The sequence below is a fragment of the Agelaius tricolor genome, unplaced genomic scaffold (assembly GCF_023055355.1).
Source record: "Agelaius tricolor isolate 1412-34295 unplaced genomic scaffold, bAgeTri1.0.p SCAF_16, whole genome shotgun sequence".
NCBI classification, from domain to species: domain Eukaryota; kingdom Metazoa; phylum Chordata; class Aves; order Passeriformes; family Icteridae; genus Agelaius; species Agelaius tricolor.
Window position 1 is genome coordinate 21023425 of NW_027269276.1, and position 18026 is coordinate 21041450.

The window sequence follows — 18026 nt, forward strand, 5'->3', positions numbered from 1 at the left end:
TCTGAGTGTCCGATGAAAGGTGGCCTTTGGGGCTCTAAGGACTTCCAGCGTCCTCATTGCCGGCAGCTTTACTTTTGGAGAAAATCAGCCAAGTTTGCAAATTTCACACCGGGCACGATGCAGATGGCCAGGGCGAGTGGCCTCAAACTGACCCCATTTTCCATGGGGAAAATGAAGTCATGTCCCCAGGGTCTGGGTGTCAGATGAAAGCTGGCCTTTGGAGCTCTAAGGACTTGTAAGCTCCTAGTTGCTGGCAGCTTTAGTTGTGGAGGAATCCAGCAAAGTGTAAAAATGTCTCACTGGGCACTGCCCTGTTGGCCAGGGCAAATGGCTGCAAATGGCGGCCATTTTGCATGGGAAAAAGAAGTCCTTTCCCCATAGCCTGGGTGTCAGATGAAACGTGGCCTTTGGGGCTCTAAGGACTTGCAGGGTACTACTTATTGGCAGAGTTCGTTTCGGAAAAATCCAGCAAAGGTTACAAATTTCTTGCTAGGCACCACCCTATTGGTTACGGCGAGAGGCCAGAAATGGAGGCCATTTTCCATGGGGAAAATGAAGTCATTGGCCCAGGGTCTGCGTATCAGAGGAAGGTGGCATCTGGGGCCCTAAGGAGTTGCAGGGTCCTCGTTGCCAGCAGCTTTACTTTTGGAGAAAATCAGCCATGATTGCAAATTTCACACTGGGCACGATGCAGATGGCCAGGGCGAGTGGCCTCAAACTGACCCCATTTTCCATGGGGAAAATGAAGTCATGTCCCCAGGGTCTGGGTGTCAGATGAAAGGCGGCCTTTGGGGCTCTAACAACTTCCAAGCTCCTTGTTGCCGGCAGCTTTAGTTGTGGAGGAATCCAGCAAAGGGTAAAAATTTCTCACTGGGCACTGCCCTATTGGCCAGGGCAAATGGCTGCAAATGGAAGCCATTTCCCATGGGGAAAATGAAGTCCTTTCCCCAGGGTCTGCGTACCAGATGAAAGGTGGCATCTGGGGCCCTAAGGAGTTCCGGGGTCCTCGTTGCCAGCAGCTTTAGTTTTGGAGAAAATCAGCCAAGTTTCCAAATTTCACACCGGGAACGATGCAGATGGGCAGGGCGAGTGGCCTCAAACTGACCCCATTTTCCCTGGGGAAAATGAAGTCATGTCCCCAGTGTTTGGGTGTCAGATGAAAGGTGGCCTTTGGGGCTCTAAGGACTTGCAAGCTCCTAGTTGTCGGCAGCTTTAGTTGTGGAGGAATCCAGCAAAGTTGGCAAATTTCTCACTGGGCACTGCCCTGTTGGCCAGGGCAAATGGCTGCAAATGGAGGCCATTTTGCATGGGAAAAAGAAGTCCTTTCCCCACGGTCTGGGTGTCAGATGAAATGTGGCCTTTGGGGCTCCAAGGACTTCCAGGGTCCTCCTTGCCAGCCGCTTTACTTTTGGAGAAAATCCGCCAAGGTTGCAAATTTCACACCGGGAACGATGCAGATGGCCAGAGCGAGTGGCCTCATACTGATCCGATTTTCCATCTGGTCAATGAAGTCATGCCCCCAGGGTCTGGGTGTGTGATGAAAGGTGGACTTTGGGGCTCTAAGGACTTCCGGGGTCCTCGTTGCCAGCAGCTTTAGTTTTGGAGAAAATCAGCCAAGGTTGCAAATTTCACACCGGGAACAATGCAGATGGCCTGGGTGATTGGCCTCAAACTGACCCCATTTTCCATGGGGAAAATGAAGTCATGTCCCCAAGGTCTGGGTGTCAGATGAAAGTTGGACTTTAGGGCTCGAAGGACTTGCAAGCTCCTTGTTGCCAACAGCGTTAGTCCTGCAGAAATCCAGCAAAGTGTAAAAATTTCTCACTGGGCACTGCCCTGTTGGCCAGGGCAAATGGCTGCAAATTGAGGCCATTTCCCATGGGGAAAATGAAGTCATTGGCCCAGGGTCTGCGTATCAGATGAAAGGTGGCATCTGGGGCCCTAAGGAGTTCAGGGTCCTCGTTGCCAGCAGCTTTAGTTTTGGAGAAAATCAGCCAAGTTTGCAAATTTCCCACCGGGAACGATGCAGATGGCCAGGGCGAGTGGCCTGAAACTGACCCCAATTTCCCTGGGGAAAATGAAGTCATGTCCCCAGGGTCTGGGTTTCAGATGAAAGCTGGCCTTTGGAGCTCTAAGGACTTGTAAGCTCCTAGTTGCCGGCAGCTTTAGTTGTGGAGGAGAATCCAGCAAAGTGAAAAAATTTCTCACTGCGCACTGCCCTGTTGGCCAGGGCAAATGGCTGCAAATGGAGGCCATTTTCCATGGGGAAAAAGAAGTCCTTTCCCCAGGGTCTGGGTGTCAGATGAAATGTGGCCTTTGGGGCTCGAAGGACTTCCGGGGTCATCGTTGCCAGCAGCTTTAGTTGTGGAGAAAATCAGCCAAGTTTCCAAATTTCACACCGGGAACGATGCAGATGGCCAGGGCGAGTGGCCTCAAACTGACCCCATTTTCCATGGGGAAAAGAATTCATGTCCCCAGGGTCTGGGTGTCAGATGAAAGGCGGCCTTTGGGGCTCTAAGGACTTGCAAGCTCCTTGTTGCTGGCAGCTTTAACTGTGGAGGAATCCAGCAATGTTTAAAAATTTCTCACTGGGCACTGCCCTGTTGGCCAGGGCAAATGGCTGCAAATGGAGGCCATTTCCCATGGGAAAAAGAAGACCTTTCCCCAGGGTCTGGGTGTCCGATGAAAGGTGGCCATGGGGCTCTATGGATTCCCAGGGTCCTCGTTGCCAGCAGCTTTACTTTTGGAGAAAATCAGCCAAGTTTGCAAATTTCACACCGGGAACGATGGAGATGGCCAGGGCGAGTGGCCTCAAACTGACCCCATTTTCCATGGGGAAAAGAAGTCATGTCCCGAAGGTCTGGGTGTCAGATGAAAGGTGGCCTTTAGGGCTCTAAGGACTTGCAAGCTCCTTGTTGCCAGAAGCTTTAGTTTTGGAGGAATCCAGCAAAGTTTACAAATTTCTCAGTGGGCACTGCCCTGTTGGCCTTGGCAAATGGCTGCAAAGAGAGATTATGCATGGGAAAAAGAAGTCCTTTCCCCACGGTCTGAGTGTCCGATGAAAGGTGGCCTTTGGGGCTCTAAGGACTTCCAGCGTCCTCATTGCCGGCAGCTTTACTTTTGGAGAAAATCAGCCAAGTTTGCAAATTTCACACCGGGCACGATGCAGATGGCCAGGGCTAGTGGCCTCAAACTGACTCCATTTTCCATGGGGAAAATGAAGTCATGTCCCCAGGGTCTGGGTGTCAGATGAAAGGTGGCCTTTGGGGCTCTAAGGACTTGTAAGCTCCTAGTTGCTGGCAGCTTTAGTTGTGGAGGAATCCAGCAAAGTGTAAAAATGTCTCACTGGGCACTGCCCTGTTGGCCAGGGCAAATGGCTGCAAATGGCGGCCAGTTTGCATGGGAAAAAGAAGTCCTTTCCCCATAGCCTGGGTGTCAGATGAAACGTGGCCTTTGGGGCTCTAAGGACTTGCAGGGTACTACTTATTGGCAGAGTTCGTTTCGGAAAAATCCAGCAAAGGTTACAAATTTCTTGCTAGGCACCACCCTATTGGTTACGGCGAGAGGCCAGAAATGGAGGCCATTTTCCATGGGGAAAATGAAGTCATTGGCCCAGGGTCTGCGTATCAGAGGAAGGTGGCATCTGGGGCCCTAAGGAGTTGCAGGGTCCTCGTTGCCAGCAGCTTTACTTTTGGAGAAAATCAGCCATGATTGCAAATTTCACACTGGGCACGATGCAGATGGCCAGGGCGAGTGGCCTCAAACTGACCCCATTTTCCATGGGGAAAATGAAGTCATGTCCCCAGGGTCTGGGTGTCAGATGAAAGGCGGCCTTTGGGGCTCTAACAACTTCCAAGCTCCTTGTTGCCGGCAGCTTTAGTTGTGGAGGAATCCAGCAAAGGGTAAAAATTTCTCACTGGGCACTGCCCTAATAGCCAGGGCAAATGGCTGCAAATGGAAGCCATTTCCCATGGGGAAAATGAAGTCCTTTCCCCAGGGTCTGCGTACCAGATGAAAGGTGGCATCTGGGGCCCTAAGGAGTTCCGGGGTCCTCGTTGCCAGCAGCTTTAGTTTTGGAGAAAATCAGCCAAGTTTCCAAATTTCACACCGGGAACGATGCAGATGGGCAGGGCGAGTGGCCTCAAACTGACCCCATTTTCCCTGGGGAAAATGAAGTCATGTCCCCAGTGTTTGGGTGTCAGATGAAAGGTGGCCTTTGGGGCTCTAAGGACTTGCAAGCTCCTAGTTGTCGGCAGCTTTAGTTGTGGAGGAATCCAGCAAAGTTGGCAAATTTCTCACTGGGCACTGCCCTGTTGGCCAGGGCAAATGGCTGCAAATGGAGGCCATTTTGCATGGGAAAAAGAAGTCCTTTCCCCACGGTCTGGGTGTCAGATGAAATGTGGCCTTTGGGGCTCCAAGGACTTCCAGGGTCCTCCTTGCCAGCCGCTTTACTTTTGGAGAAAATCCGCCAAGGTTGCAAATTTCACACCGGGAACGATGCAGATGGCCAGAGCGAGTGGCCTCATACTGATCCGATTTTCCATCTGGTCAATGAAGTCATGCCCCCAGGGTCTGGGTGTGTGATGAAAGGTGGACTTTGGGGCTCTAAGGACTTCCGGGGTCCTCGTTGCCAGCAGCTTTACTTTTGGAGAAAATCAGCCAAGTTTGCAAATTTCACACCAGGAACGATGGAGATGGCCAGGGCGAGTGGCCTCAAACTGACCCCATTTTCCATGGGGAAAAGAAGTCATGTCCCCAAGGTCTGGGTGTCAGATGAAAGGTGGCCTTTAGGGCTCTAAGGACTTGCAAGCTCCTTGTTGCCAGAAGCTTTAGTTTTGGAGGAATCCAGCAAAGTTTACAAATTTCTCAGTGGGCACTGCCCTGTTGGCCTTGGCAAATGGCTGCAAAGAGAGATTATGCATGGGAAAAAGAAGTCCTTTCCCCACGGTCTGAGTGTCCGATGAAAGGTGGTCTTTGGGGCTCTAAGGACTTCCAGCGTCCTCATTGCCGGCAGCTTTACTTTTGGAGAAAATCAGCCAAGTTTGCAAATTTCACACCGGGAACGATGCAGATGGCCAGGGCGAGTGGCCTCAAACTGACCCCATTTTCCATGGGGAAAAGAATTCATGTCCCCAGGGTCTGGGTGTCAGATGAAAGGCGGCCTTTGGGGCTCTAAGGACTTGCAAGCTCCTTGTTGCTGGCAGCTTTAACTGTGGAGGAATCCAGCAATGTTTAAAAATTTCTCACTGGGCACTGCCCTGTTGGCCAGGGCAAATGGCTGCAAATTGAGGCCATTTCCCATGGGAAAAAGAAGACCTTTCCCCAGGGTCTGGGTGTCCGATGAAAGGTGGCCATGGGGCTGTAAGGACTTCCAGGGTCCTTGTTGCCAGCAGCTTTACTTTTGGAGAAAATCAGCCAAGTTTGCAAATTTCACACTGGGAACGATGCAGATGGACAGGGCGAGCGGCCTCAATCTGAGACCATTTTCCATGGGGAAAATGAAGTCATGTCCCCAGGGTCTGGGTGTGAGATAAAAGGTGGCCTTTGGGGCTCTAAGGACTTGTAAGCTCCTAGTTGCCGGCAGCTTTAGTTGTGGAGGAATCCAGCAAAGTGTAAAAATTTCTCACTGGGCACTGCCCTGTTGGCCAGGGCAAATGGCTGCAAATGGAGGCCATTTTGCATGGGAAAAAGAAGTCCTTTCCCCAGGGTCTGGGTGTCAGATGAAATGTGGCCTTTGGGGCTCCAAGGACTTCCAGGGTCCTCGTTGCCAGCAGCATTACTTTTGGAGAAAATCAGCCATGTTTGCAAATTTCACACCGGGCACGATGCAGATGGCCTGGGTGATTGGCCTCAAACTGACCCCATTTTCCATGGGGAAAAGAAGTCATGTCCCCAAGGTCTGGGTGTCAGATGAAAGTTGGACTTTAGGGCTCTAAGGACTTGCAAGCTCCTTGTTGCTGGCAGCTTTAGTTTTGGAGGAATCCAGCAAAGTTTGCAAATTTCTCACTGGGCACTGCCCTGTTGGCCAGGGCAAATGGCTGCAAATTGAGGCCATTTTCCATGGGGAAAATAAGTCATTGGCCCAGGGTCTGCGTATCAGACGAAAGGTGGCATCTGGGGCCCAAAGGAGTTGCAGGCTCCTCGATGCCAGCAGCTTTCGTTTTGGAGAAAATCAGCCAAGTTTGCAAATTTCACACCGGGAATGATGCAGAAGGCCAGGGCGAGTGGCCTCAAACTGACCCCATTTTCCATGGGGAAAAGAATTCATGTCCCCAGGGTCTGGGTGTCAGATGAAAGGCGGCCTTTGGGGCTCGAAGGACTTGCAAGCTCCTTGTTGCTGGCAGCTTTAACTGTGGAGGAATCCAGCAATGTTTAAAAATTTCTCACTGGGCACTGCCCTGTTGGCCAGGGCAAATGGCTGCAAATGGAGGCCATTTCCCATGGGAAAAAGAAGACCTTTCCCCAGGGTCTGGGTGTCCGATGAAAGGTGGCCATGGGGCTCTATGGATTCCCAGGGTCCTCGTTGCCAGCAGCTTTACTTTTGGAGAAAATCAGCCAAGTTTGCAAATTTCACACCGGGAACGATGGAGATGGCCAGGGCGAGTGGCCTCAAACTGACCCCATTTTCCATGGGGAAAAGAAGTCATGTCCCGAAGGTCTGGGTGTCAGATGAAAGGTGGCGTTAGGGCTCTAAGGACTTGCAAGCTCCTTGTTGCCAGAAGCTTTAGTTTTGGAGGAATCCAGCAAAGTTTACAAATTTCTCACTGGGCACTGCCCTGTTGGCCTTGGCAAATGGCTGCAAAGAGAGATTATGCATGGGAAAAAGAAGTCCTTTCCCCACGGTCTGAGTGTCCGATGAAAGGTGGCCTTTGGGGCTCTAAGGACTTCCAGCGTCCTCATTGCCGGCAGCTTTACTTTTGGAGAAAATCAGCCAAGTTTGCAAATTTCACACCGGGCACGATGCAGATGGCCAGGGCGAGTGGCCTCAAACTGACCCCATTTTCCATGGGGAAAATGAAGTCATGTCCCCAGGGTCTGGGTGTCAGATGAAAGCTGGCCTTTGGAGCTCTAAGGACTTGTAAGCTCCTAGTTGCTGGCAGCTTTAGTTGTGGAGGAATCCAGCAAAGTGTAAAAATGTCTCACTGGGCACTGCCCTGTTGGCCAGGGCAAATGGCTGCAAATGGCGGCCATTTTGCATGGGAAAAAGAAGTCCTTTCCCCATAGCCTGGGTGTCAGATGAAACGTGGCCTTTGGGGCTCTAAGGACTTGCAGGGTACTACTTATTGGCAGAGTTCGTTTCGGAAAAATCCAGCAAAGGTTACAAATTTCTTGCTAGGCACCACCCTATTGGTTACGGCGAGAGGCCAGAAATGGAGGCCATTTTCCATGGGGAAAATGAAGTCATTGGCCCAGGGTCTGCGTATCAGAGGAAGGTGGCATCTGGGGCCCTAAGGAGTTGCAGGGTCCTCGTTGCCAGCAGCTTTACTTTTGGAGAAAATCAGCCATGATTGCAAATTTCACACTGGGCACGATGCAGATGGCCAGGGCGAGTGGCCTCAAACTGACCCCATTTTCCATGGGGAAAATGAAGTCATGTCCCCAGGGTCTGGGTGTCAGATGAAAGGCGGCCTTTGGGGCTCTAACAACTTCCAAGCTCCTTGTTGCCGGCAGCTTTAGTTGTGGAGGAATCCAGCAAAGGGTAAAAATTTCTCACTGGGCACTGCCCTATTGGCCAGGGCAAATGGCTGCAAATGGAAGCCATTTCCCATGGGGAAAATGAAGTCCTTTCCCCAGGGTCTGCGTACCAGATGAAAGGTGGCATCTGGGGCCCTAAGGAGTTCCGGGGTCCTCGTTGCCAGCAGCTTTAGTTTTGGAGAAAATCAGCCAAGTTTCCAAATTTCACACCGGGAACGATGCAGATGGGCAGGGCGAGTGGCCTCAAACTGACCCCATTTTCCCTGGGGAAAATGAAGTCATGTCCCCAGTGTTTGGGTGTCAGATGAAAGGTGGCCTTTGGGGCTCTAAGGACTTGCAAGCTCCTAGTTGTCGGCAGCTTTAGTTGTGGAGGAATCCAGCAAAGTTGGCAAATTTCTCACTGGGCACTGCCCTGTTGGCCAGGGCAAATGGCTGCAAATGGAGGCCATTTTGCATGGGAAAAAGAAGTCCTTTCCCCACGGTCTGGGTGTCAGATGAAATGTGGCCTTTGGGGCTCCAAGGACTTCCAGGGTCCTCCTTGCCAGCCGCTTTACTTTTGGAGAAAATCCGCCAAGGTTGCAAATTTCACACCGGGAACGATGCAGATGGCCAGAGCGAGTGGCCTCATACTGATCCGATTTTCCATCTGGTCAATGAAGTCATGCCCCCAGGGTCTGGGTGTGTGATGAAAGGTGGACTTTGGGGCTCTAAGGACTTCCGGGGTCCTCGTTGCCAGCAGCTTTAGTTTTGGAGAAAATCAGCCAAGGTTGCAAATTTCACACCGGGAACAATGCAGATGGCCTGGGTGATTGGCCTCAAACTGACCCCATTTTCCATGGGGAAAATGAAGTCATGTCCCCAAGGTCTGGGTGTCAGATGAAAGTTGGACTTTAGGGCTCGAAGGACTTGCAAGCTCCTTGTTGCCAACAGCGTTAGTCCTGCAGAAATCCAGCAAAGTGTAAAAATTTCTCACTGGGCACTGCCCTGTTGGCCAGGGCAAATGGCTGCAAATTGAGGCCATTTCCCATGGGGAAAATGAAGTCATTGGCCCAGGGTCTGCGTATCAGATGAAAGGTGGCATCTGGGGCCCTAAGGAGTTCAGGGTCCTCGTTGCCAGCAGCTTTAGTTTTGGAGAAAATCAGCCAAGTTTGCAAATTTCCCACCGGGAACGATGCAGATGGCCAGGGCGAGTGGCCTGAAACTGACCCCAATTTCCCTGGGGAAAATGAAGTCATGTCCCCAGGGTCTGGGTTTCAGATGAAAGCTGGCCTTTGGAGCTCTAAGGACTTGTAAGCTCCTAGTTGCCGGCAGCTTTAGTTGTGGAGGAGAATCCAGCAAAGTGAAAAAATTTCTCACTGCGCACTGCCCTGTTGGCCAGGGCAAATGGCTGCAAATGGAGGCCATTTTCCATGGGGAAAAAGAAGTCCTTTCCCCAGGGTCTGGGTGTCAGATGAAATGTGGCCTTTGGGGCTCGAAGGACTTCCGGGGTCATCGTTGCCAGCAGCTTTAGTTGTGGAGAAAATCAGCCAAGTTTCCAAATTTCACACCGGGAACGATGCAGATGGCCAGGGCGAGTGGCCTCAAACTGACCCCATTTTCCATGGGGAAAAGAATTCATGTCCCCAGGGTCTGGGTGTCAGATGAAAGGCGGCCTTTGGGGCTCTAAGGACTTGCAAGCTCCTTGTTGCTGGCAGCTTTAACTGTGGAGGAATCCAGCAATGTTTAAAAATTTCTCACTGGGCACTGCCCTGTTGGCCAGGGCAAATGGCTGCAAATGGAGGCCATTTCCCATGGGAAAAAGAAGACCTTTCCCCAGGGTCTGGGTGTCCGATGAAAGGTGGCCATGGGGCTCTATGGATTCCCAGGGTCCTCGTTGCCAGCAGCTTTACTTTTGGAGAAAATCAGCCAAGTTTGCAAATTTCACACCGGGAACGATGGAGATGGCCAGGGCGAGTGGCCTCAAACTGACCCCATTTTCCATGGGGAAAAGAAGTCATGTCCCGAAGGTCTGGGTGTCAGATGAAAGGTGGCCTTTAGGGCTCTAAGGACTTGCAAGCTCCTTGTTGCCAGAAGCTTTAGTTTTGGAGGAATCCAGCAAAGTTTACAAATTTCTCAGTGGGCACTGCCCTGTTGGCCTTGGCAAATGGCTGCAAAGAGAGATTATGCATGGGAAAAAGAAGTCCTTTCCCCACGGTCTGAGTGTCCGATGAAAGGTGGCCTTTGGGGCTCTAAGGACTTCCAGCGTCCTCATTGCCGGCAGCTTTACTTTTGGAGAAAATCAGCCAAGTTTGCAAATTTCACACCGGGCACGATGCAGATGGCCAGGGCTAGTGGCCTCAAACTGACTCCATTTTCCATGGGGAAAATGAAGTCATGTCCCCAGGGTCTGGGTGTCAGATGAAAGGTGGCCTTTGGGGCTCTAAGGACTTGTAAGCTCCTAGTTGCTGGCAGCTTTAGTTGTGGAGGAATCCAGCAAAGTGTAAAAATGTCTCACTGGGCACTGCCCTGTTGGCCAGGGCAAATGGCTGCAAATGGCGGCCAGTTTGCATGGGAAAAAGAAGTCCTTTCCCCATAGCCTGGGTGTCAGATGAAACGTGGCCTTTGGGGCTCTAAGGACTTGCAGGGTACTACTTATTGGCAGAGTTCGTTTCGGAAAAATCCAGCAAAGGTTACAAATTTCTTGCTAGGCACCACCCTATTGGTTACGGCGAGAGGCCAGAAATGGAGGCCATTTTCCATGGGGAAAATGAAGTCATTGGCCCAGGGTCTGCGTATCAGAGGAAGGTGGCATCTGGGGCCCTAAGGAGTTGCAGGGTCCTCGTTGCCAGCAGCTTTACTTTTGGAGAAAATCAGCCATGATTGCAAATTTCACACTGGGCACGATGCAGATGGCCAGGGCGAGTGGCCTCAAACTGACCCCATTTTCCATGGGGAAAATGAAGTCATGTCCCCAGGGTCTGGGTGTCAGATGAAAGGCGGCCTTTGGGGCTCTAACAACTTCCAAGCTCCTTGTTGCCGGCAGCTTTAGTTGTGGAGGAATCCAGCAAAGGGTAAAAATTTCTCACTGGGCACTGCCCTAATAGCCAGGGCAAATGGCTGCAAATGGAAGCCATTTCCCATGGGGAAAATGAAGTCCTTTCCCCAGGGTCTGCATACCAGATGAAAGGTGGCATCTGGGGCCCTAAGGAGTTCCGGGGTCCTCGTTGCCAGCAGCTTTAGTTTTGGAGAAAATCAGCCAAGTTTCCAAATTTCACACCGGGAACGATGCAGATGGGCAGGGCGAGTGGCCTCAAACTGACCCCATTTTCCCTGGGGAAAATGAAGTCATGTCCCCAGTGTTTGGGTGTCAGATGAAAGGTGGCCTTTGGGGCTCTAAGGACTTGCAAGCTCCTAGTTGTCGGCAGCTTTAGTTGTGGAGGAATCCAGCAAAGTTGGCAAATTTCTCACTGGGCACTGCCCTGTTGGCCAGGGCAAATGGCTGCAAATGGAGGCCATTTTGCATGGGAAAAAGAAGTCCTTTCCCCACGGTCTGGGTGTCAGATGAAATGTGGCCTTTGGGGCTCCAAGGACTTCCAGGGTCCTCCTTGCCAGCCGCTTTACTTTTGGAGAAAATCCGCCAAGGTTGCAAATTTCACACCGGGAACGATGCAGATGGCCAGAGCGAGTGGCCTCATACTGATCCGATTTTCCATCTGGTCAATGAAGTCATGCCCCCAGGGTCTGGGTGTGTGATGAAAGGTGGACTTTGGGGCTCTAAGGACTTCCGGGGTCCTCGTTGCCAGCAGCTTTAGTTTTGGAGAAAATCAGCCAAGTTTGCAAATTTCACACCGGGAACAATGCAGATGGCCTGGGTGATTGGCCTCAAACTGACCCCATTTTCCATGGGGAAAATGAAGTCATGTCCCCAGGGTCTGGGTGTCAGATGAAAGGCGGCCTTTGGGGCTCTAACAACTTCCAAGCTCCTTGTTGCCGGCAGCTTTAGTTGTGGAGGAATCCAGCAAAGGGTAAAAATTTCTCACTGGGCACTGCCCTATTGGCCAGGGCAAATGGCTGCAAATGGAAGCCATTTCCCATGGGGAAAATGAAGTCCTTTCCCCAGGGTCTGCGTACCAGATGAAAGGTGGCATCTGGGGCCCTAAGGAGTTCCGGGGTCCTCGTTGCCAGCAGCTTTAGTTTTGGAGAAAATCAGCCAAGTTTCCAAATTTCACACCGGGAACGATGCAGATGGGCAGGGCGAAAGGCCTCAAACTGACCCCATTTTCCCTGGGGAAAATGAAGTCATGTCCCCAGTGTTTGGGTGTCAGATGAAAGGTGGCCTTTGGGGCTCTAAGGACTTGCAAGCTCCTAGTTGTCGGCAGCTTTAGTTGTGGAGGAATCCAGCAAAGTTGGCAAATTTCTCACTGGGCACTGCCCTGTTGGCCAGGGCAAATGGCTGCAAATGGAGGCCATTTTGCATGGGAAAAAGAAGTCCTTTCCCCACGGTCTGGGTGTCAGATGAAATGTGGCCTTTGGGGCTCCAAGGACTTCCAGGGTCCTCCTTGCCAGCCGCTTTACTTTTGGAGAAAATCCGCCAAGGTTGCAAATTTCACACCGGGAACGATGCAGATGGCCAGAGCGAGTGGCCTCATACTGATCCGATTTTCCATCTGGTCAATGAAGTCATGCCCCCAGGGTCTGGGTGTGTGATGAAAGGTGGACTTTGGGGCTCTAAGGACTTCCGGGGTCCTCGTTGCCAGCAGCTTTAGTTTTGGAGAAAATCAGCCAAGTTTGCAAATTTCACACCGGGAACAATGCAGATGGCCTGGGTGATTGGCCTCAAACTGACCCCATTTTCCATGGGGAAAATGAAGTCATGTCCCCAAGGTCTGGGTGTCAGATGAAAGTTGGACTTTAGGGCTCGAAGGACTTGCAAGCTCCTTGTTGCCAACAGCGTTAGTCCTGCAGAAATCCAGCAAAGTGTAAAAATTTCTCACTGGGCACTGCCCTGTTGGCCAGGGCAAATGGCTGCAAATTGAGGCCATTTCCCATGGGGAAAATGAAGTCATTGGCCCAGGGTCTGCGTATCAGATGAAAGGTGGCATCTGGGGCCCTAAGGAGTTCAGGGTCCTCGTTGCCAGCAGCTTTAGTTTTGGAGAAAATCAGCCAAGTTTGCAAATTTCCCACCGGGAACGATGCAGATGGCCAGGGCGAGTGGCCTGAAACTGACCCCAATTTCCCTGGGGAAAATGAAGTCATGTCCCCAGGGTCTGGGTTTCAGATGAAAGCTGGCCTTTGGAGCTCTAAGGACTTGTAAGCTCCTAGTTGCCGGCAGCTTTAGTTGTGGAGGAGAATCCAGCAAAGTGAAAAAATTTCTCACTGCGCACTGCCCTGTTGGCCAGGGCAAATGGCTGCAAATGGAGGCCATTTTCCATGGGGAAAAAGAAGTCCTTTCCCCAGGGTCTGGGTGTCAGATGAAATGTGGCCTTTGGGGCTCTAAGGACTTCCGGGGTCATCGTTGCCAGCAGCTTTAGTTGTGGAGAAAATCAGCCAAGTTTCCAAATTTCACACCGGGAACGATGCAGATGGCCAGGGCGAGTGGCCTCAAACTGACCCCATTTTCCATGGGGAAAAGAATTCATGTCCCCAGGGTCTGGGTGTCAGATGAAAGGCGGCCTTTGGGGCTCTAAGGACTTGCAAGCTCTTTGTTGCTGGCAGCTTTAACTGTGGAGGAATCCAGCAATGTTTAAAAATTTCTCACTGGGCACTGCCCTGTTGGCCAGGGCAAATGGCTGCAAATGGAGGCCATTTCCCATGGGAAAAAGAAGACCTTTCCCCAGGGTCTGGGTGTCAGATGAAAGGTGGCCATGGGGCTCTATGGATTCCCAGGGTCCTCATTGCCAGCAGCTTTTCTTTTGGAGAAAATCAGCCAAGTTTGCAAATTTCACACCGGGAACGATGGAGATGGCCAGGGCGAGTGGCCTCAAACTGACCCCATTTTCCATGGGGAAAAGAAGTCATGTCCCCAAGGTCTGGGTGTCAGATGAAAGGTGGCCTTTAGGGCTCTAAGGACTTGCAAGCTCCTTGTTGCCAGAAGCTTTAGTTTTGGAGGAATCCAGCAAAGTTTACAAATTTCTCAGTGGGCACTGCCCTGTTGGCCTTGGCAAATGGCTGCAAAGAGAGATTATGCATGGGAAAAAGAAGTCCTTTCCCCACGGTCTGAGTGTCCGATGAAAGGTGGCCTTTGGGGCTCTAAGGACTTCCAGCGTCCTCATTGCCGGCAGCTTTACTTTTGGAGAAAATCAGCCAAGTTTGCAAATTTCACACCGGGCACGATGCAGATGGCCAGGGCGAGTGGCCTCAAACTGACCCCATTTTCCATGGGGAAAATGAAGTCATGTCCCCAGGGTCTGGGTGTCAGATGAAAGCTGGCCTTTGGAGCTCTAAGGACTTGTAAGCTCCTAGTTGCTGGCAGCTTTAGTTGTGGAGGAATCCAGCAAAGTGTAAAAATGTCTCACTGGGCACTGCCCTGTTGGCCAGGGCAAATGGCTGCAAATGGCGGCCATTTTGCATGGGAAAAAGAAGTCCTTTCCCCATAGCCTGGGTGTCAGATGAAACGTGGCCTTTGGGGCTCTAAGGACTTGCAGGGTACTACTTATTGGCAGAGTTCGTTTCGGAAAAATCCAGCAAAGGTTACAAATTTCTTGCTAGGCACCACCCTATTGGTTACGGCGAGAGGCCAGAAATGGAGGCCATTTTCCATGGGGAAAATGAAGTCATTGGCCCAGGGTCTGCGTATCAGAGGAAGGTGGCATCTGGGGCCCTAAGGAGTTGCAGGGTCCTCGTTGCCAGCAGCTTTACTTTTGGAGAAAATCAGCCATGATTGCAAATTTCACACTGGGCACGATGCAGATGGCCAGGGCGAGTGGCCTCAAACTGACCCCATTTTCCATGGGGAAAATGAAGTCATGTCCCCAGGGTCTGGGTGTCAGATGAAAGGCGGCCTTTGGGGCTCTAACAACTTCCAAGCTCCTTGTTGCCGGCAGCTTTAGTTGTGGAGGAATCCAGCAAAGGGTAAAAATTTCTCACTGGGCACTGCCCTAATAGCCAGGGCAAATGGCTGCAAATGGAAGCCATTTCCCATGGGGAAAATGAAGTCCTTTCCCCAGGGTCTGCGTACCAGATGAAAGGTGGCATCTGGGGCCCTAAGGAGTTCCGGGGTCCTCGTTGCCAGCAGCTTTAGTTTTGGAGAAAATCAGCCAAGTTTCCAAATTTCACACCGGGAACGATGCAGATGGGCAGGGCGAGTGGCCTCAAACTGACCCCATTTTCCCTGGGGAAAATGAAGTCATGTCCCCAGTGTTTGGGTGTCAGATGAAAGGTGGCCTTTGGGGCTCTAAGGACTTGCAAGCTCCTAGTTGTCGGCAGCTTTAGTTGTGGAGGAATCCAGCAAAGTTGGCAAATTTCTCACTGGGCACTGCCCTGTTGGCCAGGGCAAATGGCTGCAAATGGAGGCCATTTTGCATGGGAAAAAGAAGTCCTTTCCCCACGGTCTGGGTGTCAGATGAAATGTGGCCTTTGGGGCTCCAAGGACTTCCAGGGTCCTCCTTGCCAGCCGCTTTACTTTTGGAGAAAATCCGCCAAGGTTGCAAATTTCACACCGGGAACGATGCAGATGGCCAGAGCGAGTGGCCTCATACTGATCCGATTTTCCATCTGGTCAATGAAGTCATGCCCCCAGGGTCTGGGTGTGTGATGAAAGGTGGACTTTGGGGCTCTAAGGACTTCCGGGGTCCTCGTTGCCAGCAGCTTTAGTTTTGGAGAAAATCAGCCAAGTTTGCAAATTTCACACCGGGAACAATGCAGATGGCCTGGGTGATTGGCCTCAAACTGACCCCATTTTCCATGGGGAAAATGAAGTCATGTCCCCAGGGTCTGGGTGTCAGATGAAAGGCGGCCTTTGGGGCTCTAACAACTTCCAAGCTCCTTGTTGCCGGCAGCTTTAGTTGTGGAGGAATCCAGCAAAGGGTAAAAATTTCTCACTGGGCACTGCCCTGTTGGCCAGGGCAAATGGCTGCAAATGGAAGCCATTTCCCATGGGGAAAATGAAGTCCTTTCCCCAGGGTCTGCGTACCAGATGAAAGGTGGCATCTGGGGCCCTAAGGAGTTCCGGGGTCCTCGTTGCCAGCAGCTTTAGTTTTGGAGAAAATCAGCCAAGTTTCCAAATTTCACACCGGGAACGATGCAGATGGGCAGGGCGAAAGGCCTCAAACTGACCCCATTTTCCCTGGGGAAAATGAAGTCATGTCCCCAGTGTTTGGGTGTCAGATGAAAGGTGGCCTTTGGGGCTCTAAGGACTTGCAAGCTCCTAGTTGTCGGCAGCTTTAGTTGTGGAGGAATCCAGCAAAGTTGGCAAATTTCTCACTGGGCACTGCCCTGTTGGCCAGGGCAAATGGCTGCAAATGGAGGCCATTTTGCATGGGAAAAAGAAGTCCTTTCCCCACGGTCTGGGTGTCAGATGAAATGTGGCCTTTGGGGCTCCAAGGACTTCCAGGGTCCTCCTTGCCAGCCGCTTTACTTTTGGAGAAAATCCGCCAAGGTTGCAAATTTCACACCGGGAACGATGCAGATGGCCAGAGCGAGTGGCCTCATACTGATCCGATTTTCCATCTGGTCAATGAAGTCATGCCCCCAGGGTCTGGGTGTGTGATGAAAGGTGGACTTTGGGGCTCTAAGGACTTCCGGGGTCCTCGTTGCCAGCAGCTTTAGTTTTGGAGAAAATCAGCCAAGTTTGCAAATTTCACACCGGGAACAATGCAGATGGCCTGGGTGATTGGCCTCAAACTGACCCCATTTTCCATGGGGAAAATGAAGTCATGTCCCCAAGGTCTGGGTGTCAGATGAAAGTTGGACTTTAGGGCTCGAAGGACTTGCAAGCTCCTTGTTGCCAACAGCGTTAGTCCTGCAGAAATCCAGCAAAGTGTAAAAATTTCTCACTGGGCACTGCCCTGTTGGCCAGGGCAAATGGCTGCAAATTGAGGCCATTTCCCATGGGGAAAATGAAGTCATTGGCCCAGGGTCTGCGTATCAGATGAAAGGTGGCATCTGGGGCCCTAAGGAGTTCAGGGTCCTCGTTGCCAGCAGCTTTAGTTTTGGAGAAAATCAGCCAAGTTTGCAAATTTCCCACCGGGAACGATGCAGATGGCCAGGGCGAGTGGCCTGAAACTGACCCCAATTTCCCTGGGGAAAATGAAGTCATGTCCCCAGGGTCTGGGTTTCAGATGAAAGCTGGCCTTTGGAGCTCTAAGGACTTGTAAGCTCCTAGTTGCCGGCAGCTTTAGTTGTGGAGGAGAATCCAGCAAAGTGAAAAAATTTCTCACTGCGCACTGCCCTGTTGGCCAGGGCAAATGGCTGCAAATGGAGGCCATTTTCCATGGGGAAAAAGAAGTCCTTTCCCCAGGGTCTGGGTGTCAGATGAAATGTGGCCTTTGGGGCTCTAAGGACTTCCGGGGTCATCGTTGCCAGCAGCTTTAGTTGTGGAGAAAATCAGCCAAGTTTCCAAATTTCACACCGGGAACGATGCAGATGGCCAGGGCGAGTGGCCTCAAACTGACCCCATTTTCCATGGGGAAAAGAATTCATGTCCCCAGGGTCTGGGTGTCAGATGAAAGGCGGCCTTTGGGGCTCTAAGGACTTGCAAGCTCTTTGTTGCTGGCAGCTTTAACTGTGGAGGAATCCAGCAATGTTTAAAAATTTCTCACTGGGCACTGCCCTGTTGGCCAGGGCAAATGGCTGCAAATGGAGGCCATTTCCCATGGGAAAAAGAAGACCTTTCCCCAGGGTCTGGGTGTCAGATGAAAGGTGGCCATGGGGCTCTATGGATTCCCAGGGTCCTCATTGCCAGCAGCTTTTCTTTTGGAGAAAATCAGCCAAGTTTGCAAATTTCACACCGGGAACGATGGAGATGGCCAGGGCGAGTGGCCTCAAACTGACCCCATTTTCCATGGGGAAAAGAAGTCATGTCCCCAAGGTCTGGGTGTCAGATGAAAGGTGGCCTTTAGGGCTCTAAGGACTTGCAAGCTCCTTGTTGCCAGAAGCTTTAGTTTTGGAGGAATCCAGCAAAGTTTACAAATTTCTCAGTGGGCACTGCCCTGTTGGCCTTGGCAAATGGCTGCAAAGAGAGATTATGCATGGGAAAAAGAAGTCCTTTCCCCACGGTCTGAGTGTCCGATGAAAGGTGGCCTTTGGGGCTCTAAGGACTTCCAGCGTCCTCATTGCCGGCAGCTTTACTTTTGGAGAAAATCAGCCAAGTTTGCAAATTTCACACCGGGCACGATGCAGATGGCCAGGGCGAG